Source organism: Pinus tabuliformis, chromosome Q (genome assembly GCF_031772625.1).
Source record: "Pinus tabuliformis cultivar Carrire ecotype Pingquan chromosome Q, CPIR1, whole genome shotgun sequence".
Classification (NCBI taxonomy): Eukaryota; Viridiplantae; Streptophyta; class Pinopsida; order Pinales; family Pinaceae; genus Pinus; species Pinus tabuliformis.
In genome coordinates this window covers 1011247273-1011262703 of record NC_142296.1, presented here as the reverse complement: position 1 = coordinate 1011262703, position 15431 = coordinate 1011247273, and the positions used below count along the sequence as shown (strand labels likewise).

The 15431-nt window shown below is 35.4% G+C and overlaps 1 pseudogene; it reads left to right on the top strand.

Annotated features, from left to right (window-relative positions):
* Positions 1-247: 247 nt before the first annotated feature.
* LOC149222921 (autophagy-related protein 18a-like) lies at positions 248-13339 on the top strand (annotated as a pseudogene).
* The last annotated feature ends 2092 nt before the right edge of the window (positions 13340-15431 follow it).

The following is a 15431-nucleotide window of genomic DNA, read 5'->3' as shown; positions in this document are numbered from 1 at the left end:
TAGGCCTATTATCACCGCCATAATCACCATCACTTTCTCTGAGGAAAACGACCCACAGGAAGCTCCGCCAAAGAACAATGGTGAGCAGTAGAGGGCCACTCAAAGGAACAGGAGCGCTCGCGACCCAGGCAAGCAACAGCTGGTCGAGGATGTTGCCACCCCGCATGGCAAGGAGTTGGTTGGCAGTCAGCAGGCTACTGAAGGTAGAGTTGGAGACACGTAGGTACCAGGAGGTAGAGCGGGAGACATGTCCGACGTGCATGTAGCAATAGGCAGCTTCTCTGGCGTTCAACCAGCTCGTGGAATTCAGAGCGGCATGTCAGTAGAGGAGGAGGAGTGGTACCAGTACGCATGTCTTATTGAGGAAGAGCCTACCCCAGACGACCTCTAGAATTGACACTTGGCAGCCAGGTGTCGCCCTTCTGCCAGCTGGGTGTTTCTTCTGCTGACTGGTTAATTTTTGTTATGATTTGTTTCTGTCAAAACTTTCCAGGTTATTTCATTGCAATGCTTGATATATTTTTTTGGTTAAAACTGAAAACCCCTCTGTGGGTTTTTTTGCCTTCATGGACTGGTTTTCCCATCAATGGGGCAGTTGAGATTAGACGGTTATATTTTTTGATAAATGATGTTCAGCACTGCTGAGGCTCGAGCCTCAATGTAATTATATTTTGTTTCATATTAATAGAATAGTTTTACTTAGAAGTTTGTTTTTTTATTAAATCCCCCTATTTGAACAAATGTTTGGTATTCTCTTGACACCTTTGAAACCTTTTGAACTCTTTTACTTGTGCCTCTATGTTTCCATCCTCACTAATACTCATTTTCATTACCATATTATTGTGATGAATCCCCTTCATTCTATTCATCCACCACTTCTTAATTATTGCATTTTGATTAAAATCCTATTTTCCCCCTTTAATGCATGTGCTTCCTCCATGGCACCTTATTCCCTTAGTTATTCAATATTAGTCAATCCTCTTCCACCACAAAATTATTTATCCATGTCACAATCTCCTTAACCAACCTTTTATGAGCTCCTTTCTTGAACTACTCCTCTTCTCTTGATTTTAAAGAACTAGTTCAACTCTACTACAATCTCAATATTCTAACTCTATATGGTAATTAACCCAAATATATTTTTCTCTTGAGACTTTCTGATCGAACTACTACAACAAAACAAAATTATGGGCATTCCATTAGATCTCTCTTCTTATGTTCCAAGCCTCTTCCATGGGTGACAAATCAAGATCATCAAGTTCCATGTCCTCTAGGGCATCTTTCTCAGTTATTCCACTTATGTTATGATTGCTTCATTAGGCAAGGGTTTTTCCTTATTTTCCATATTATATAGGAGACATAGGGTACAACTATATTTTACATATTAATCAATGTTATGCCAATTCTAAGTTATGTACCTTTCAAAACCCTAATTTGTAGACTATCTTGATTGTTGATCTTTGTCATGATATATCTCTAAAACTTGTGCCCTTCTAAATTTGAAATTCCCTTATTTTCCCCTTCATTAATCTTGTGAATGTTGATTTGATGTCAATTTTATATTGGTTAACTTATTTGTAATGGGAATATAATGAAAACACTACTACAAAAAATACCTTTAGGGGTGGTTTAGGCTTGTGAAAGTCTTGTCAAAATCGTCTCTAAAAGTTTTTTAGGGATTTAGTGGCGGTTTTTGAAAACTCCTTGGAAAGTCATGAAAATTGATTTTATTTTTTTGGGGTGGGGGAGGGGGGGGGGGGGGGGGGGGGGTTGCGGGGGGGTGGGGGCCGGGAGGGGAGGGGGCACTAGATACATATAATATAAGAAAATCTCACATAGTTATTTTGCAACATCTCACCACCACTTACAAGATCAAATCAATAAACATTAGTTGTCACTAGATTCATCTAATTTCAAAAATCTAGCATACTCCTTTTGCACCATTTACAAGATCAAACACACAACTATATAAGCTGCATACATGAAATAAAAATGCTCAAATAGTCAGGAACTTTTAACTTTTCCTTATTATAATGTATTTATGCATTGGTTTTATCATGCCAAATAATAATTTTGTTAAATATCAATAATGCTAACAAAATTCTTTCCAAACAATAACAAACACAAGAAATAACATACTAAGCCAATATAGATTCACCACTTGACCTTCCATATAGGCCAACAATGACAATCATATTCTTTTAATGGCCAAAAGCTACAAGAAATTGCAATCCCTCATGCAAGTGAAATTGAGGGAAAGACCAAAGATAAAATATCTCGGGAGGACTCTTGCATAATGTATGTCCAATGCTCATATTTGATTATTATTACATTTGATGCTGATATTTGATTATTATCACATTTGATGTTTGAGATTACCTTGAACAAACAACACAACTATACAATGATATTAATTTTAAAAAATAAAGCTTGAATTATCACCTTTCTTTAAGATGAAAGATGTTTGTATTTTAAGGCTTTTGTTTTGGTTGGGTTGTTTTCTTTTTCTTTTGTATGGAATGTGATAATATGAATTTTTCACCACTCAACAATAAGACTGCCCCTACTTGACCCATCTCTTGATCCAAATCCAGATTCGATGTCTTCCCCAGAGATTTCCAGTGAATAATCCTCATTTCTCTATGTATCGTCCAACCAGGACTTCGGCTATTTTTCCTGTGGCACAGAGTAGGGTTTCCAGGTTGGACTTCGACTATTTTTCCTATGGCACAGAGTAGGGTTTCCAGGTTGGACTTTGACTATTTTCCTGTGCAACAGAGTAGGGTTTCTAGGATGGACTTCGGTTGTTTTGTTTGTGGCACAGAACATGGTTTCCAAGTTTACAACTGTGATCCATTCAGAGAAACCTTTAGAAGGGACTTCAACAATGGTGGTATTGGTGTTGTGGAGATGTTATTTTGATGTAATATTTTGGCCCTCATGGGTGGGGTTTCGAATCCCCAGTACTCGCCCAATAAGGTCATGATCTGGGATGATCATCAGAGTCGTTGTATTAGGGAATTATCCTTCAGGTCTGAGGTTCAATCCGTGAAGCTAAGACAAGATCAGATTGTGGTGGTGTTGGAGCACAAGATTTTTGTGTACAATTTCATGGATTTGAAGTTGGTGCATCATATTGAGACGATGGCAAACCCTAAGGGTTTGTGTGTTGTTTCTCATGCTCCCAATAGCTTCATGTTGGTGTTCTCAGGCTTGCACCATGGGAAGATGAGATTCGAGCACTATGGCCTCAAGAGGACCAGATTCATAACTGCCCATGACTCTCGCATCACCTGCTTTGCGCTCACCCTTGATGGAAGCCTCCTTGTGACTGCTAGTACAAAGGGGACTCTTATAAGGATCTTCAACACCCTAGATGCCACTCGATTGCAAGAGGTATGGCTTGCATCTCTACCTATTATGTTTGAAACATTTATGTTGGCCATTAAAATCCCCATCAATCCTTAGTTAAAGTCTCATGCTTTGAAGCATTGACCTTAAAATAAAGCTTCTTTCGTAGACAAGGGTTAATCAGGATGGCCATATTAATGATCTTATGTATTATTTCTAATTGATTGATCAATTGAGGAATTGTTCCATGCCTAAGTACTTATAGGTGAAAGTTGTGAACATTATTATAGGGTTTTGAGTCACTGATGGTTAGTAATGTAGGTTGGCTAAACTACTATTAAAACACTATGTTGGGACAGGGTGCCCCGGGTCTAATTTTGATAATATATTGTAAAGCCTCCGCATTTTAAGCAGCAGAGCATGCAACGTGTAGGTCACTAAGAGTCAAGGGGTTTTAGGAAGGTCAAAACCCCTTAAATTTTGCATTGTTTTGAGCTCCGCCCATGGTTTGCAGACTATGGTATTGTAATGGGAAAAAGCATATAAAGGGGTGTCTTAGCGAGTCTAAGGCAATCAATAAATTCATGAATGATATGTTTTTGAGTCTGTAAGGGTAAGGTCTTACTATATTTGGGAGAAGGGGAAGGCTCCTGCTGCTGTGTGCATGGAGACCTTGGTAAGTCTGCAGCTGAGTGCACGGGCCCCTGCAACTGTGTGCGTAGAGTTTGAAACATATATGTATTGAAGATTTGAGATAATAAAGAATATTTGAAGCAAATCTGTGTCTGAACTATATAATTGTGTGTTTTCTATATTTATTCTCAGTTGAATTCCATTTATTTGTAAATTGTCGTAATTACTCCGCGAAGATCTAGAGCTACTATTGTATGTTATTTTATGCATAACTAGACTCTTAGGAAAAGTTCATAACTCTAATTAATTGAAAATTTCTTTAAGTTTGGGGATTCCAAGGATAAGGGCTCGCGAAGGTCAGATCAGGCCTGAAACTGAAGGAACACCTTAACCCCACATCACATATCCTTCTAGATGCAGAAACCTGGTTCTAACATCCCCCAATACTACCTCGAGTGAGACTGTAGCCTGCGTTAAGCGGGTTGCTACCGAAAGGGCCGGTAGTATATGGTTTTGTTGGTTAGCGCATCTAACTCTGAACCTGTGTCCAAGCCCCCTAAAGCTAATAGTCTTTAAGGCCCTACACTCTTTTGGCATGGGATTGGAGGATTCTTTTTTTGTTGGTGAGACAATATTGAGTGGTTTCTTCTCTTTATTCGATGGCTTAGGGGAATTTGGGGAAAGAATCTCTTCATTTTCATCTTTCCCCCTGGACCTATTCCTAGATGACTTGAGATCATATTTCTTGTGTTATTAGGCTTGCATGAAATCAACAAAATGCTTACAATATCCATCTATATCATCATCATCCAATGGGGCATCCAAATCATCTCCTTCTCCTTCATGTGCTTATTCGTGGCTATTTCTATGCTCTGTCGGGCATTTCTGTTAAGATCAGAAGTAAATTTCTTGTACATTTCAACCCATGTGAAGGTGTTTGAACATAATTTTCTTGAAAATAATCTTGTAGCAGATACAATTTGGTGAAGCAGGTATTAGGTTGTATAGTTTCTTATGCCTGAGGAAGGAGAATGAAGTAACATTATATAGTTAAATATAATTATGCATTATTTGATAATGCAATAAGTTGAATTTCTAATCCATTAGCATTGAGAAGAACAAGGTTCAAAGCCTGTCATAATTTAGGTTTCATAAATTCAACTGTTTTTATTTCAACCATTACCATCTTGTTTGTACTACTTTAACTTGATCAGGTTAATGTCTTTTCATTATTTTCTGTGTTGCCATTTTATGTGTATTATGTTCCTTGCTGGAGAATAGCTGGTAAGTGCTGACAGAATCTATTGTCTCAAATGAAATCTAATTTTCTAAAACTACTGGATTACTCAGGTTTCAGTTGATTTGCCTAATTGTTATATGGTTACATGTTTTTTTAATAGAAAGAAATATATTTAGGTCAAAACATAGACATTTAGATGTTTTGTAATATTCAAAAAATGAAATTGAAATCGAATTTTCTGAATGAGATTTGGCTTACTTAAAATAGAGGAGAATAACACTGGAATATATTTCAAATTATTTGAAATAGAATATTTATGGATATTAGACAAATGGATGTAACTTCAAAAAATGTATTTCTAGAGAAGGGATGGACACTTTAACTTAGATTTGATTCACCATGAGTGGTAGTTTGTGTTGTTAGGAATAAGAAAAGCTTACGAGAGAAATGATTAACCAACAACAAAAAACACATAAATCATGCACACATTGACACACAATTTACCTTGGAAAACCCTTATAGGGAAAACCAACCAAAGTTATCTTTGTACCCTTGAGTAAGGCCAACCAAATCTCCAATGCCATTAAAATGGAGTATCCCAACTCTTTCAAAATTCTTAATTACATCAAAATCTAGGGGCTACCAAAACCATGGCTTGAAATCCAACGCTGTTGATCTTAACACAATGGCTCATTTACCAATTTAAGGTTAACCTAACATTCCATTCTTTAAAGGCGTCACTACATCAAAACCCATGGGCACGAAACCATGGCATGAAATCCGCTAATGTTGACATTAACATAACAATTCATTTAGCAAGTCAAGGTTAACTAGTGTTCTCGCCTTTAAAGTCGTCTTGGGATAATTATTCATTTCTTATCTTATCAAAGTTTATAACCAAGGTATCTTGGAATCTATCATGATTCCCCACCTTTTCAGTCTATAATTTATCAGTAATTTGTACAGGTGACATCATTAATATCCAAAGAAATTGCCATAGTTAATTGCCTTGGTGTAGAGGTATTTTTATTTTTAACATTTACATAAAATTTTCATTTTCTCCAAACTCTACAAAAACAATTGTAGTGGAGGAGGGAATCTATCTTTATTATGAATTATTTCTTTATAACAAACCCCAAGATGGCATAGAGTGCTTCTAAAAATAAGTAGGACTGCTTTAGTAGGGAATGCACAAAATGTCGACCCAAATGTATATCAGCATTTCATCATTGCTTCTTAAAATCACCTCCTACATGGTTAAATGGAATGCATATATTATTTGTATAATTGTATCTCTAAAGGATATTACCTACTTCGTTGCTTAAATATCAAGGGGCTTGGTGTTCATGGAGACTCTTTAACAATTGGAACTTCATCTTCTTGTGCAGGTGACATCATCAATAGCCAGAGAACTTGCAATAGTTAATTTCCTTGGTGTAGAGGTATTTTAATTTTTAACATTTACAAATTTTTTTCATTTCCTCCAGATTCTAAAAAAAATCTGTAGTGGAGGAGGGAATATATATTTATTAGTAATTATTCCTTTAGTTGCATTTTTCTTATACAAACACATGGTCACAAGCATGTTTTATTTAATTCCTTTTTTGGCAACAATGGATTCAGTGTGTAATATATATATATATATATAATGGTGGTAGAGACTATTGTATAGTGTTATATACATTTCATGCTTTATAGCTGACTCAAAACATAATGATCTTTCTCAGGTTGTAGTTGTTCTAGGAGGGAGGAGCTTCTGTAGATCAGATAGGGTGATGTAAAATTACCTCCCTTTGTTCCAGTTTTGTTGTGTTTTTTTGTGGACATTTATATTTTGAATTCATTTTTTTCATTTATTAAATTTCATTTTGCTATGAATTTTGATTTTCCTTATAAAATTATCTAAAGAATACATAATACGTGTGAAAGTATCATCAACCTAAGATCTTGTTTGAGATAGGCTATAATATTTCTTGTTTGTGTTTTACCGTAGATAATTGTATATAGAACATCCTATTGTTACTTAAATGAGATGCATGGATTGCATTCTTTATTTTTCCAAGAGGCTTATAAAATTAAATTCGCTATAGCACAAAATTATAAAGGATATTGATGCATGTGTATGAATTTTAACATTATTCAATAGATCCTTTGATGGCACTTAGACCTATATTCTTTTAGAAAGTTGTCCAACTCCATGTAATTGAACCCATAACCTTGTAGTTGGAATCTTTTATTGATTGAGACTGCAATGTGTTATCTTTGGTGTCATTTCTCAAAGGGTATTCATACTATTTGTTTGTGCATCAATGTTTTAAAACTCAGACTTGGCTTTGGTTATACAAAATTTTCCAGCTACGGAATTTTATATATCTTTTTCAAAGAAACCCTATGGAAGCCTTTGTGCAGGAAAAGGACTTCAAAAAGTTTGTAATTCAAGACATATTCTAGGTATAATTAATTTTTTTTTTTTGGATTCAACAGCAATTGCAATAGCAGCCATTTGGAAACTCGTGTCTCGTTTTATTGTCTTGTTGTATTTATGGTTCAAGATCTTTATGATCAATTTGTTTACGTGTTTCTATCACAGACATGTTTGTTTTCTAACGGAAGGATCGACGATTAACAAATTTTCTCTTTTACAAAATCAACACTCTAGCTTGAGTGAATTCTTATTTCATGTGCTACTTCTTCTTCCAGGTTCTCCTCGTCCCTACAACCAAGCTTCCTTCCCCTTCAAGGGAATTAGGGTTTATCCATTTAAGATTTTTCAATTGTTTAAATATGGAAGATTTTATTTATATGTTTATGTTAGAAGGGAGAAATGGTTGTCAAGAAAACCCTTGTTCCTTAGGTTTCAAAGAAAATTTTCATATTGACTGGCTGGAGAACATGTGGTAGGCTTTCATAAAAGCAAGGAAAATTTTCAAATTTTTGGTTGTTATCTCTAGTCATTCAAGCTTTCATCATTGTACTTTGGTAATAGATATTATAAAGAGCTTTAGAAAACAAATTCAGGTGATTGAGCAAGAAAATTCCACTAGAAGTCTAACCAAGCTTGCACCATATTGCTAGCGATCATACACACATTGTTGTTAATGTTGTCTCCCCACTAAAAACTACTTATAAAATTCTTGTAAAACTATTCTCATCGTTCTTATGGGTGAAGCTCGATGGGGAGAAGTGTCTTCATATAGTTGTTTGGAATAGTTTTTCCTCCTCAAGAGAGGTCATTATAGGGATTATCGATCCTAAAACTCATAGAGGGAAGGTATGTGGAGTTAAGAGGAAGAGTTTAGCTATTTGTGCTAAATAGATTATCATATATACAAATAGAAAAGTGGTTGAGAAGATCCTCCTATGAAATTGTGTAATCGCAACAACACCATATAGCAAAAGGTGTCAAAGAGGCCTTAGTTGTTTTTAAGAGATGCTTGCATCAACATCAATTGAAGTGTGGACAATGGAATCATTTGTAGTGAAAAACATTTAGAAATATTAAGGAGTTGTCAAGCCATACTTAAGATGGGAGGGTGATTAATTCATTACATGGATTTGTTTCAATGAGCACACTCTTTTGTGGTCATTGATGCTTGGAGGAAATGTGAAATTTTTTGCATGCATCCTTTGGTTCTCACCACTCACCTAGTCAAAATGAGGATTAAGATAGTCAAGGACTTATATACTCCTTGCAACAAAGATAATAGGATAGAGGTGTCTTGGAAAGAACTTAAAGGCCAATTCAAGCAAGCAATGTGGATAAAATTATTTTGATGGAAGGATTAGAAGTGGAATCATTCCAAACCCTTCTAGAAATATAAGCTTGCTAATGCTTACCAATGGTTGATGGGAACTTTGTAGATTGATGTCAAGCTCAAAAAGCTTATAGCCTTAAATATGTGCTCTTGAATTGACACTACAAACTTAAGGTTTTCTATAGCCTCCCATTAAAAAAAAAAAAAAAACTGTTTGCATGATATTTTTCTGCCCATGTATCCTAGATTGCCTATAGTTGTCTCTCCACAGATTGTCTCTTTGATGCAAAAAAATGTAGTGCAAATATTTTCATATCCAGGGATTTTGTACCCTTTTGGCACTTCAATAACTACCTTAATCATTTGTTGCCAATAAGAGGAATGCACCAAATTGAATGTTAGCCCATTTACATAGATGCAACGAGCTACATGTTCATTGACTATGTCTCTACCTTGATTATTGAAAGCTGCTTCAAGAGGGTATAGAGTGGGCATTTTATTAGTTGTGGCAATAGGCTTAGATGGAAATAGAGGCCTAGTTGTAGAGCTTTTCACAAGGTGTTTTCCCTTAGCAAGCTTCCAATCAATAACTTCTTGCAAAGATGCATAGAATTTCATTTTTCCAGAACTCAAATCTTGGCCAGGTTTTCCATTTTCATCTTTTGGCCCGGTGCATACTTGCACCCCTGTGTTAGTTTGACTAGTGAGATGGGACTTCACTCGAGTAAATGAACCATTTTTATATACTGGCATTCATTTCCTTCCATTTAAATGAACCACCTCTGATATTTTTTCCAATAATGTCCACATATTTCCATATAGGAGATCTTGGGTTTGTTTTGATGTTTTCCCCTCACTCTGCTCATGTTGTGATGGTTACATAATGATAATGGTCTATAGGTTACTGCATATAAAATTCAAATTATAATATATTATCAATAAACAATTAAAAATTAAAATACACAATTAAATACATTAAATTTTAAGAAGAAATACATTTAAAATGCTTTATATGAGGACTAGGAATTACCCTTTCTCCATGGACATGGGAAAAGAAATCACTTGTATAAATTTTAAACGTTTATGCCACATTTTTAAACAACTTAGTAGTAAATACCACATTCTCACACCCAATACAGAAAATAGAAAACAAGGCAGGGATTGAGGCTTGAGTTCTCTAGATTTACAGACTGAGAATCTTAATTTTGTCCCCTTCGTGTATTCTGAACCTTGACAACCTAAAAGCCACTATCCCTGAACAAACACTCAAACCCTCACATGAAACTTGAATAAAAATATTTTCCAAACTTAAAAATTAAAATCAAAGGCTTTACGCAATCTAAGCACTCAACCTAGTTTAACAAAACAATAGTAAACATAAGTAGAATAAACTTCTAAAGTGAATCTGGAACACAAAAAAGGGAAGACAAGAAATCGTTGACACCAACGTCAATGCCCATAGTAAAACATAGAAATAACATTAGAAGATACCTAAGGTGGGTATAACGCCTACCTTTGTCACTTTCTGAACGTTCGATCCTTTCAAGTTCCTAGCGGTGAAATCCTTAAGTTTTTCGTGTTCTGTTTAAGTTCTGACAGATGAAAAGTTGACAAACGTGTGCATGTTCCAAGGATGAAATTCCTTTCAAGTTTTGATGGACGACAGGTTCCTCACGATAACCAGTTACTCCATCGTTGTGTTCCTGTCACTATATTCCAACTTCCAACTAGTTGTTGTGTTGTTGTGTGAAGCAAGGGGCCTGGGGGTGAATATTTAACATTGCATGGGCATGATTGCCAACAAAGTGAAGGGGGACCAAACTTAAGAAAGAAAAAATCCTAAAACAAAAATCAGGTTTGTAACTTGACGTAATTCTACTTCAAACCATTTCAGTGGATTCAACAACCAGTCTCGGGATCGGATTCCTCAGAGCATGAGCCATTTTCGAAAATTCAAGATCCGCGAGCAGTAGTATTTCATAGGTATTTCTACAAAACCAGATCCAGATCTGGTTTAGATCCGCGGATTCAAGAATACTGGCCCTTCCTATGCTAGATCCAGCAACTTAGGTTATCTCACTTCTGAGACCTTCTGACAACTCCCTATCCATGGTAGAAGCCTTGCCATCCATCAATATGCTCTAGAAGGTTTTTTTTAATGTGCTACATGTTAAATTTTTAGTGCATGGTAATCATATTCTGCACTCACAAAATTACTGCTATAACTAGCTAATTGAAAACTGTAATTAAATCAAAATTGAAACCTATAAATGCTTTAATCTACAAACACAATATCTTGAAAACATGAACAACAAATACAAAAAAGGAGTACACTTAGCACTGAGACTCAAATTTACGTCTTTGTTTATAATCAACTATGAAAACAATAATTTAATCTACTCTTGAACTACTGATTGGGCCACCATCCAATCCTTTAATATACAAGGAGAAATAAAAGGTCACATGCACAATAATGTGCCAATTTAAAGTATCAAATCCTAGTTGTAATGCACCTTCCTTTCATGGTTAGATGAGGCAAATGAAGTGTGCCTCTATTGGAGATGAACTAAGGCATGAAAGCATGCATCCTCCTAAAGACTTGTACCCTAACTAACACTAATAATCCACATGTATGAGAACCTATTCTATCTAGGGAATTGTACCTTCTAACTAACTATGCACGGAAACAAGTAACTAATGAAAATTGAGAAATAGTACTGCATTTCTGAATATGGAACAACATCTAAACTCAGGATGAAGTGAGGATGGTGCATGTATGCTCTTTCCATGCATGCACCCTCTCTCTCTCCTCCATAAATAACCCTCCACTCTCATTTATCACTGTACAAATTTGTTGAAGGAGGGCTTGTTGTTCCTATCGTTGGAAGAGCAAGGTGCCATCATTGGAAGATAGTTGTAGCTACACATAGAAAAAAATATTAACAAAAATAATGTTAACCGATGATCATAAAATGAAGTGTGAACATATTACCATCACTGATTTGTGCCCCTGTAAAAATATTCCATCCATGTTTGGATGTAGTCCAAAAATAAATCAGACATCCAAAGAGCAAGCAACTGGCTATTGCTAGATCTTGCAAATACCACAAAAAATATCATACAGTGGCTAGCTAACATCCTCCAATGCTTCTTCTCTGTTTCAATAAAACTTCTCCTATATATCGTCAAGTAATAAGGATACCTTTCGTGTCTCTAAGATAACTATGCAAACACGATGTGTTCTTTTCCACCATCAAGAAAACATGTCAGGATTAAGGGCAAAGAAAAACCATATCTAATACTATGTAACAAATTGCGTTTCAAGGTGTGCTATCCTTCTTTTAATTTTCTAAAATCTGCTACCATACACTAAAAAATAATGCTGCTGCCAGATTATGATTATGGTTTCTTCCAAGATCATTGTTTTTTCTGACCCTAAATCCTAGGTAAATTTAAATCTTGAAACATATCAAAACAACAATCTTCAAATACCAAAATCTACGAATATGTAGACACATATTGTAGAAAAATAATAATAGCAAGTGCATAGATCTGAGCTTTGAATCACATCTATCTTCTATTGAATATAGAAAGACAAAACTACATGGAAATAACTAAAAAAAAAAGACTTGCTAATCTTAACTAAAGCCCTAACCTACTCTAATCACCCAGTGTGCTTCAACTGCATGGATAAAGTGTGCTAGGTAAGTGCATCTTCCAAAAATACATCCTTGAGACATTAGATGTTAGTTCTTGAAAGAACAACATGAAGGCTGCATAGATTTACAGGATTTCAAAGGGCACCTTGTTTATTAAGAAGTCCTCAGCCTGTACCAAAGGACAAGGTAGTTGCAAAGGCGACAACTTTAGCAGCTGCACGGGATCTTGAGCGGAGTGCCAAAATTGGTTATGGCAAAGGTCTAAGTACTGTTGCGATGGAAACATCAACACAAAGGAGGAGTCTTGGTGATTGAGAAAGAGTGAAGAGATGGAATAATTTTGAGGCAAGGGGAACTGTGTGGTTGGAATTCTCTCAATTAGCTAATCCTGCTATGGCTTTAGAAAAGGATTTTTCTATGATTGTGTTGAAATATATTCAAGCATTGGCTACAATGGTTGATAAAGCAAGAAACATGAGGCAAGAAGAGGTATATATATTGCTTTATGACTGAGGCATAAAGTTTTCTAGTATAATCTGAATTATAATTTATAATTTTGATTGCTTCTCTCTTATTATTATATGCAGATTGATAGGCATGCAGTAGTTGTTGTTACCGATGGATTTCAGGAAAAAGTTGGAGCACATGCATGGCATAGACTTATCCGCTACTTGAACATGAAGCTCTCTTTAGGCCACTAGGATACCAACTGGGTCATCTAGAACGAGTTAGTTTTGAATCATTTTATTGTATTCTTCCATGTCTTTGAAAGTAGATAGTAATAATTCAAGGCCTTTATATGACCTTTATTTAAATAAGGATTGGCTTAGCTTGTACAATGTTTCACAGAGTGCTTGTCTCAAACATATGTATAATTTTTAATTGAATGTGTACAATATATAAACATGTATACTAGAATATGGATTTTGTGTAAAACTCTCTTTGTATGTGAAGACTTCTTAAGAGGAACTACAATTGAACAACACATAAAGCATCAACTGCAAATTATGATGATTTTCAACCTATGGGTCTACATAAGATCCAAAGGAGCAGGGGTTATGGCAATGAGCCTGAAAGTTCACTGGGAAATTCTCTTCCTACAAATGCTTCTTTGTTCTTGCCAGAGGGAATTTTGCTTAAAGAAGGACATGAGGATGAAGGAACTAGAAGTGATTTTGAAATCACTGGAGATAAAAAGGATTATTTAGAGCATGGTTTTGTATATTCAAAGGATACATTTGAACCATAGATGAATCAATACCGGACTCTATTAAATCTAGTAATATCAAGGAGATTTCCAAAAATGCCATAGTACTGTTTGGATCTATAGTGATTGGGGCGGATGAGAGGATGCTTTTGGAAATTCCAGCAATGATGGTCCAGCCATTAAGATTAATGAAGGGAATATTTCAGGTGAGTGTGTTTCCATTGAAGTTATCTGCAATGAACCTCTTGATAAATTTCTTGGATGTTCACCTTGTTGATTCTCTGTTCTGTCTACAATGCCTTTTGATTTGGCAGAGTATTTTTGTTATTATTTATTTCTTTGGTTGTTTAGCAAAAGTTTTGTATGTAGTATTTAGGATTTCTTTTTCTGTATATGTGCTTGCTAATCTAACTACTTTTCTGTTTCTGTGCTTAGAATTTTGGTTAAAACTTTGAAATTTTCAACTAGTCTTCCTAGATTGTAATTCTTGTAAAGTGGATCTTAATTTCGTTGAATGGATGACTTTCATGAACTGGCTGGATGATGGATTTTACCAGGGTTGTGGGAATTTTAAGCATAGAAAATATGCCAATAACTACGTGCTAAATATTATTTCTCATATTGTTGGATGGAAGAAAATTCCTAAAGGAACTATTACGATATTTCCCCAAAATTGTGATGTTTGGACCCTGTACAGAGAGTGGAATTCTACTTGGAACAAAGACACTCCTCCAGAAGTTAAATGTAAGTATGAAATGGTAGAAATTGCAAATGACTTGTGGAAGAGGTTGGAGTGAGTGTGGTTCCTCTTGTCAAGATTGATGGTTTCAAGTCTATGTATCAGAGGAAGTAGGCGGTTAACTTGGTTCCCACGAAGGAGCTTCTAATATTTTTCTCATTGGGTTCCAACAAAGAGACTTTTGGGCGAAGAATCCCAAATTTACCCCAAAATTGTTGTGAGCTGGACCCTGTTGCAACTCCTGAAGATGAATTCAAGGCAACTTGATCACTTTTATTTTTAATTAGGACTTCAACCTTTGTGGTTTTGGGGTGTAATTTGGATATGTGGTAAAACAAAATATACCATACTCTTTTGACTACCATGTTGTATGATTAAATTGAGTTTTCAAAGCTACTCATGACTTCTTTGGAAGTGTAATTGCGTAATATGCTGTTATCATTGGTTACATTGAATGACCAAGTAGATGCTAATTGTGCACTAACCTTCTCTTCTAGAGTGCAAGTCAAATATGAGGACATTGTTGACTCTTATTTTTTTATCATTACTAACAGGTAATGATAACTATGCTAGATTATCTAACTTGTTGCAAAAAGTTTAGGGATAGATAGGTAGAGATAGATAGGAGGATGGCTATGCCAATTTCTCTGTAACTTATCTTACTTGATGTGAAAAAATCCTTGAAAATTTTCATATTGCTGGAATATATGAAGAGTGGACACATGCTAAATATAAACCATTCAATAGTTGTGGTAAGGTATTGAAGGCTTGTGATAATTCTAGTTACTTTTTTTGTATCACTAGATTAAATAGTTTGTAAATTATTTATATTAGTAGCTTGTTGTGT